Source organism: Rattus norvegicus, chromosome 1 (genome assembly GCF_036323735.1).
Source record: "Rattus norvegicus strain BN/NHsdMcwi chromosome 1, GRCr8, whole genome shotgun sequence".
In the NCBI taxonomy this organism is placed as follows: Eukaryota; Metazoa; Chordata; class Mammalia; order Rodentia; family Muridae; genus Rattus; species Rattus norvegicus.
Window position 1 is genome coordinate 92,488,799 of NC_086019.1, and position 8,687 is coordinate 92,497,485.

The 8,687-nt window shown below is 43.3% G+C and overlaps 1 pseudogene; it reads right to left on the bottom strand.

The window, feature by feature from the left end:
* Positions 1-2,036: 2,036 nt before the first annotated feature.
* LOC120100311 (U2 spliceosomal RNA) lies at positions 2,037-2,149 on the bottom strand (annotated as a pseudogene).
* Positions 2,150-8,687: the final 6,538 nt, after the last annotated feature.

Below are 8,687 nucleotides of genomic sequence, written 5' to 3' on the forward strand. Positions count from 1 at the left end.
GAGCAGCCAGTGCTCTTAACCGCTGAGCCATCTCTCCAGCCCGATGAACTTTTTAAAATGAGCAGAATTGGAGGTCACAGGGGCACAGGATGTTTTTACCTTAGTTGTCATAGCAGTAACATAACAGTTATCCTAACAGACAAACTGACCAGAATGTTTCCCTTCCCAGCATGTGTATCGGGGATTCTCACCCGGAACATGGCCAGTACTTACTTTTAGTCAGACAAATTCCAAGCCATTATCTCCTGATCTTCATAAACATTTACAAATGAGGAGACTGATGTGCCCTAAGAAATAATTTCCACTGGTTCACAAAGACACCAGTGTTTGCAAAGTGCCAGCTCTGTGCTCAGGGAACTCAGAGATTAGTCACACCTGGCCGAACATCTTTCATTTTCCCCCAAAGGGTTAGACAGCTTTTAAATTCTACCTTTCAGATTTTATCTAAAACACATTCTGGAACTCATGGTTTAAATGCCATGATTTAAAATAAAATCCACTGTATGTTCTTCGCTTCTGGTCACCCCGTGTCCAGTTCTCTGTGATCCTGTTGTGGGGTATCCACCGGAGAAGACAGCCTGGACACAGGTTTATGCCAATAGAAAGTCTTTATCATCCAACCAGCGACTACACTGAGCTCTCAAGGTCCCAGTGGAGAACCAAGCCTTTCTCAGAGTGAGGTTTTAAGCATAAAAACCACATCCTGGATTGACATACTTCCAGATAACAAGACAACCAGAAGCAGAACTACAGAAGCCAAAAACCAAGCTTGGTACATTTAGACTTTCCCAGAGCTATGGACTTTGATGGATTGGGCCTTTATCCCAGTTTTGGCAGGTGGTACTGCCTATGTCCTCAGTTTTACAACTTGAATGGTACTTCGGTCATGGAGTCAGCTGTGCTAAGATCTGGGACGGGGGTGTTACATCCTTTACCTCACTTCCTTATCTCCCACAGCGACGTTAAAAGGTTGATGGCAGAAGTAAGCAGTAGTGGTGTGATTTGTTTTGTTTTTGATTTTTGAGATCTCTCTATGTAGCTATTGACCGGCTTGGAACTTTTTATGTATAGACCAGGCTGGCCTGGAACTTAGAGATCCACCAGCCTTGCCTCCCAAGTGTTAGGATTAAAGGTGTGCATGAAACTGGCTACACTAATTCTTAAGTACTTTCTACATACCTTTGGATTTAATCCCCAGAGTGCTACTTGAAGTGAGAACTCTGGTTTAACCATGTTCTGTGGTCCTACGTGAGAAAACGTGCTCAGGAAGTGAAATTACTATACAAGCACCCAGCATGTAAACCACAGAGACGGCACTAAAGTCAGAGTCCTGAGTCTTAACATCATTTGATAGTTATCATTGATGTGATGGACGTCTTACACAGGTAAGCCCATCCTTCTCAAGAGTTAGGAGATCCAGTGCTCTCAGGAATATTTCAAGCTAGACTGACCTTTCCCTGCACTGTGAGATCCTTCTTCCCACTCCCCAGAGCAGCCCATGGGGGCCATTAACACAGGACAACTAGAATCAGGGAAGCTCACTTAACTTCTTTATTAAGGTTCAAGCCCAAGCCCAAGGCTTGCTTTCTCTCTATTCGTCCCCCACCATCTAAAAGAAATCCTGACTACTCCCATAGTTAGGACTTGGGTGCTCTGGGAGGGGCTCCTTATACAGGAGCAGGCAAACAAGTAAGTAGAGATTACCAGATGAGACTGTCCTCACCCTCAGGAAGCAACGAGCGCCCAGCTCCCCTTGCCACTTCAGCAGCCTCGCCTCTGGCCAGTTGGCGAGCCTGGTGGTTTCTTCAGGATTGAACTACAGCTGCCTGGTGTCTGCCTGCTGAAAGGACTGAACTGTAGCTGCTGAGTCGTATTTGGTGTTTGCTATGGGATTGAGCTGCTGCCCAAGAAGATGGAGCTCAGCCCCGAAGAGCCATTGCTGCACAGGTCCACTTCCCCCACATCCTAATAACTTTCCTCTTCCACGACCTCTGCTGGGCGGTGGGCAAGAGGAGAGGTTGAACCCTTTAATTAAAAATAGGTTGCAAAAAAATGTATGCCCACACAGACTCTTAATTAAAATCCTTGAATTTTAAACTGATAAGAACAGATACTACACTTGATCTTAGCCAAAAGGCCGAGAAGCGATAAAATCCTTGAATTTTAAAATGTTGGTGTTTGGTTTTAAATTCAACAAGCTCCGTGCAAGTTAAAAAAAGAAGCATCTGTACACGTCAGCCGACTGTCACGTGAGTCTCGATGTTGGTCCTTCTCCCTACTGTTGCTCCCAAAGGTCCACGAATGGAGACCGTTTCCAGTGCTAGGGTGAAGATGGAGGAGTTTGACCTCTGAAGAGTTTGACCTTTCAGAAAACAACAAGAATAGCAGTAAAAAGAACGAATGTTAAACTTAGGGGAAAGTGACTGTGAACATCTAAAAACAGTTACTAGGTTTAGGAAACGGGAACACCTTTTTGTTTTTCATTTTATTTTTTTAATTTTACCTATATGCACGTTTCCCCTGTATGTATGCCTATGCCCCGTGTACATGCGGCGCCCACGGAAGTCAGAAGACAGAGTCTGATCACCTGGAACTGAAGTTATAGTTGGTTGTGAGCCACCATGTGGGTGCTGAGAATTGAACCCAGGTCCTCTGCACGAATATTTTGAGCCATCCACTATTGCCTATAATACAATTTAAAAAGGATTTAGTGAAGTTTTCACAAAGTAAGACTTTAAAAAGAAAAAGTAAGGGTCAGGAGAGATGATGGTACATGCCTTTATTTAACCCAGGACTCAGGAAACAGAGGTTGACAGATGCCTGGTCTACACAGCAGGTTCCAGGCCAACTATGGCTACACAGTCAAAAAAAAGTATGTCTTTATAAAAAATATTTTTAGTTTGAGTTTTCAGGGTTAAACCTTCTAAGAACTTCCCACACTCTGAGCCCAGACTCTCTCCACACGTGTACGATATACCTATTTCCACAACATACCAAAAACCCTGTCAGGACTTCTGTGAGGATTGCATGCAAGAAGACTTGACACAGTGGTAGTGCTGACGCTTCTGAGCCATATCCTGTCACAGGGTGATTTAGGCCTTTAGAGTGGAGTGGTGGGGTACGCGGTGGCTGGCCACGTTGGATCCACAGCGAGGAAGCAGAAAGATGTGAATATTAGTGCTCATTTCCCTTTCTCCCTTGTTCATCCTCGTTCTCCCTGGGACAACTTAGGACATGGGATAGTGCCATCCCATTTAGGGTGGGTCTTTGCTCAAATAAAACTCTCTAGAAACACCCTCACAGACATATCCAGGAGCACATCTCTTAGATGATTCCAAATCCAGTCTATCAGACAATGATGATAATGATGAACTGTCACAAGCTCACCCCTTGTCAACTAGACACGCAAACATGCCACTTTCAAATCGTAACATTTCGTTTTTAGCTCTTAAAATCTCATAGTTATCTCACAACGCAAAACAAATTTAGATCATTAAAGTCTCCAAAAGCTTGGCAGTTTGGGGGTATTTATTCAAAATGGTAAAGGCAGGGTCCTCTGCTGAGGCTAAGTGATTCCTCAACTCCGGGTGTCTGCTTTAAAGAAGTTATACTTCCAATACATAATGGCACAGAGTAAGTTATTCCCATTCCAAAAGAGGGGAATGGGACATAGCAAGAAAAGACTGGACAGAAGCAAGATAGAAATCCAGCAGAGCAAGCCAAATCTTATAGATTCATGCCTGGCACCTTGGGCTCTTGGTAGCATCATCTCAGTTCCAGCAACTATATGCACCTTCCTCTCTTGGGGCAATTTTATTCCCTGTCTACAACTTTTATGTAGAGACATCCTGTGGTGCTAGCACCTACGACATCCCACCCTGCAGCTTAGGTTCCACATGCACAACCCTATATAGCGGAACTTTTCATTTTTATTTACCTATTTATTTGTTTATTTAATGAATGTGTGCTCCGTCTGCATGTACACTTGCATGCTAGAAGAGAGCATCAGATCCCTTTACAGAGGGTCATGAGCCACTATATAGTTCTTTGGAATTGAGCTCAGGGCCACTAGAAAAGGAGCCAGGGCTCTTAACTGCTGAGCTTTCTCAACATCTTGATAATGGGATATTTTGCATGGAATTTGACTCTATCTCACATTGCCTGTGTAGGGTAAAATATCTAAGCTCACTTCCCATCTTTGAAACCCACCAATCCCTGAACTCAAAAACTCAATAATCCCTGAGCTCAGCCCAAGCTCAGGATTTGAAAACCCACCAGTCCCTACTGTGGAAAACTCCACTCCCAAGAAAACCTATATAACCCTGCCTCCCCCTCAGTTCTTTGCTGCTTCTCTTCCAATTCTGTCTTATCCAATAAATCTTTTACGTGAGGTTTGCTGTGTGCTGTGACTTTGTGGTATTCCTTGCCTCCCAACTGCCAGTGTAGACTTAGATTTTACAAAACCTACTTTAATACTTTAATAAGGTTTATTAAATACTTCCATCCCCCCTTCTTGCCCACCATCCAAAGGTAGGGGAGAAAAGATGATAAATAGGAAAGTGAGGATGTAGACCTCTTTAGAAGTAGTTCTTTGGGGCGATTCCAATCTCTGTTGTCAAGATACCAACAGTCCAGCTCAGAAGGGTCAGGATACCCAACGGGAATCAGCAGTGGTGGCACAATCCAGCAGAAATAGCCAGGCCTCTGCTAAATAGGCATGAGTCAGTGGTCATAGCCAGGGAAGCCAGGAGGAATTCTCTCCCATGCCTCTCTCAATAAAGGTCAGCAAAGACTGGAGGTCAATGAAGCTTTGCAAGGCTAACTATGCAAGTGCCCCACCACTGTCCACTGAGTCCCACTCAGACTATCTCCAAACATCAAGTGTCCTCCCAATAGGTCTTGCCTCAGCAAAATACCATGTTAGTCCGTAACATATGACACAACCAGAACTTCCTGGTTTCTGGCTAGGATCCCTTTCCCTTCGGAGCCGCAACATTAGCATTAGGAAATCTTTCCCTTGTTACGGGCTCCACTTAAATCTGACGTAACTCAAACACCAGGTCAGTACAGATGACAAAATTTTATTGTAATCAAGCTGCTGTTGACCAATTAGGGTCACAGAACAGATTCGGAGCTGACCTGCAACAAGCCAAAATATCACAGAATATTTACTTGTGCAGACTACAAATATCTGACCAAGTTATTGTTACATTTTCCCACCAATCAGGATAGGAGTTGGTTCCTGGGCCTGGGAACATGAACTTAGTTTAACCCTGTGAACAATATGGAAAAGTTGTCCCCGAGATGGCTGGATCCAGACATCCCAGATATCTCTTTGTAACAGAAGCCATTGGGAAGTCCCCAGCTCCCCCTAAGACCTGGGACCTTGAACTTACTTTCCCCTTATGACTATACGGAGTCTGAAATCAGAATGGCAGCGGTTAGGACAAGTTCCTTTTTCTACGATTGGAGATAAGCTTTAACATCAAGCAAGAGACATCACCTGCATAAAAAGGAAGTCAAATTGCTATTCTTCTCTGATGACATGATCTTATATAGAGAAAATCTCGGATTCTACACCTTTAAAAAATTCGCTAGAGCTAATAAATGAACTTAGCAAAATTACAGAATATGAAAACTCACAAAAATCAGCCACGTTGGATGAGAGTGTAACTCAGTATTAGAGCACTATCCTTTCATGCACAAGAACCTGAGCCCCCAGCAAGAACACACGTGACTCAGTAGCGTTGCTGTACACCAGGGGTAAATCAACAGACACAGGACAAGAAAGCAATAGCTATTTTAAACAATGGGGCTGGACAGATGGTCCAGTGGTTGCTCACACCTCCCTAGAACTCCATCTCCAGTGGTATTCACCACCTCTGACCTCTACAGATACCTGCATGTGCACACACACACACACACACACACACACACACACAATGCTTTAAATAAAAAATCTAAAAGTATTACCAAGGAATAACCTTAAGAAGTTTTATAATGAATATTATTAAACATTGGTGAAATTGAAAAGGACACCAAAAAAGGAGAGAAAAAGAAAGGAAGAAAGAAAGAAAGGAAGGAAGGAAGGAAGGAAGGAAGTGTTCGTAGAAAGAATGTGTTTAGCAAATGATGAATGGCTCAAGAAGATGTCCATACGTACACACACAATGGAACACTATGGGTCATAAAGGGAATTTAATCTGTTAATCTGTAACAACTTGGCAGAACTGCAAGACACATCAGATGAAACATCACAGGCAAAGAAGAACAAGGTATTATATCATAGGCTACATAACTGGGTAATACATCAAGCCACAATAAGAAACAAAGAACTAAAATTCTATAGGATATATTCCCTGGCTCTAATGAATAAGTTATGGATCATCTAATCACAGGAATATTAAACAACTCACTCCAGCCTTACATCAATGAATAAATTACAAGGCACAGTGTACAGAATTAAATGAAAAAAAGTCATTCGAGTATGTGGAATGCAGCCATACTAGAGGGAAATTTTACAGGATTTGGTGTAGGCATACATTTTTTTCCAACCTACTTTAATAAGCACTCAACCTCCCTCTAGCCCACTACCCACCAGAGGTAGTGGGAAAGAAAAGCTACTAGGATATGGGGGAAGTGAACCTGTTTAGAAATAGTTCTTTGGGGCCATTTCAATCTTCGTTGGTCTCAGTCCATTCACTAGCAAACACCCAACACAAATCAGAAGCTGCAGTCCAGTCCTCTCCGTAGTCACCACTCATAAATCAGCTAGGGCAGTTCAATCCAGAAGAAACTGCAAGGCTCACCAATCGGGTCAAGTCGTCCGAAGAAGCAGTAAGATGCTGCAGGGACCTCATGAGAAGTTCTTTGACAAGTTTCTTTCTGTCATCACCAGCAGCAAAGCTCAACAGAGCAGCGTAAGGTGAAGCAATGCACACACATCATCAGGGAAGAGTAGTGCGGTGCAGCACTTCAAACATTGCTCTGGCTTCCTGCTGCCTGCGGGGTCTCGTTTACACTCCTTCTAAACATCACAATTCCTTTCATGTGTCTCCTTTAGCAAAACATCCTTTCACGCCCGTGTGCCCCAGCAAAACACCGTTCGACATAACTGACTTCCCAAAGAAACCAGAATTTTCATTTCAATTTGGTGCTTACAATAGGAAACAAAATTTCAGACCAATAATCTAATCTGACTAAAAAAGTCACAAAAGAAGACCGAAGTAAGCACAAGACAGGCAGAGGGAAGGAAGAGTGGAGATTAATAAAATTAAACAGAAAAGAGAAAAAAAATCAAGGAATGGCCAGTAAACCTCCAGGAAGACAGATGTCACCAATGTCAAGATGAAAAGTGAGATGTTACTATGTATGCACCTTTGCGTACTAAAAATGATAAGGGACAAGTTATATTGTCACACCCTTAGTATCTTAGATGAAATAGATAAGTTCCTTAGACTCTAAAAGTAAGCAATGTAAAACAATCTGAACATCCCCCAAAGATTTTGAACTTAAAAAGATTAGAGGCTGGGGAGATGGCTTAGCTGGTCAAGCACCAGCCGCACAAGCACAAGAATTTAAGTTTGGGTCCCCAGTACCCATGTAAAAATTTGAACACGTTGGTGCACATCTGTCACCCTAGTGCCGGGAGTTGGGGCAGAGATAGACCACCTCCAGAGCTTTCTGGCCAGCTATTCTAGCCAATCAGAAAGCAGCAGATTCAATAAGAGATTCTTTCTTAAAAGAAAAATAAAAGGGACACCCAGTGTCTACGTCTGTTCTCTCCAAACTCACATACTTGCACACGCATGCATTTTCATGCCATTACAGTGTTAATTGCCAGCCTGCCAGGGAGAAGGGCCCCTGGAGACGCCTCTGAGGTCTATCTTGATGACATTAATTGATACAGGAAGGTCAACTGCAGAGTCCACTCCCTGCACAGGCAATCCCAGATTGAACAACACACTGAGAGTAAGCTGAGCACTGGCTGGCGTCCATCCTTCTCTGGTTCTTGACTGTGGGTGTGGTTTGACCAACTGCTTCAAGCATCTGCTGCCTGGACTTCCCGCCATGATGGGCTGTACTTTGAACTGTGAGCTACAATAATACTTCATCTGCCCCTTTTCTTTTTTTTCTTTTCTTCAGTTCCTCTTATTTCCTTTTCCTTCTTTCCTTCTTTCCTTCTTTCCTTCTTTCCTTCTTTCCTTCTTTCCTTCTTTCCTTCTTTCCTTCTTTCCTTCCTTCCTTCCTTCCTTCCTTCCTTCCTTCCTTCCTTCCTTCCCTCATTCTGTGCTTGCTTTTTCCCTAAGTCAGGGCTTCAATGTGTAGCCCTGACTGGCCTGAGACAGAGAGATCTATCTGCCTCTGCCTTCTGGTTGCTGAGATTAAGGCATGCACCATGCTCTGGTAACACTTTTTCAAGTTGTTATTGTCAGGGTATTAACACAGCAACAGGGGGGAAAGTCAACACACACACACACACACACACACACACACACACACACACACAATGTTTAGAGAAAGCAATCGCCAGGCAGATGAAATATGAACCTTTCGCATACTTACAGAAATGAAAACAATTTTATGCAATGTTTCCCAAGAACATTTGCCCAACTCAATCTGAGACCAGCATGACCTTAACACCCAAACCAAGACCATCACAGAAAGAAGAGACGGTGGAGGGAAGA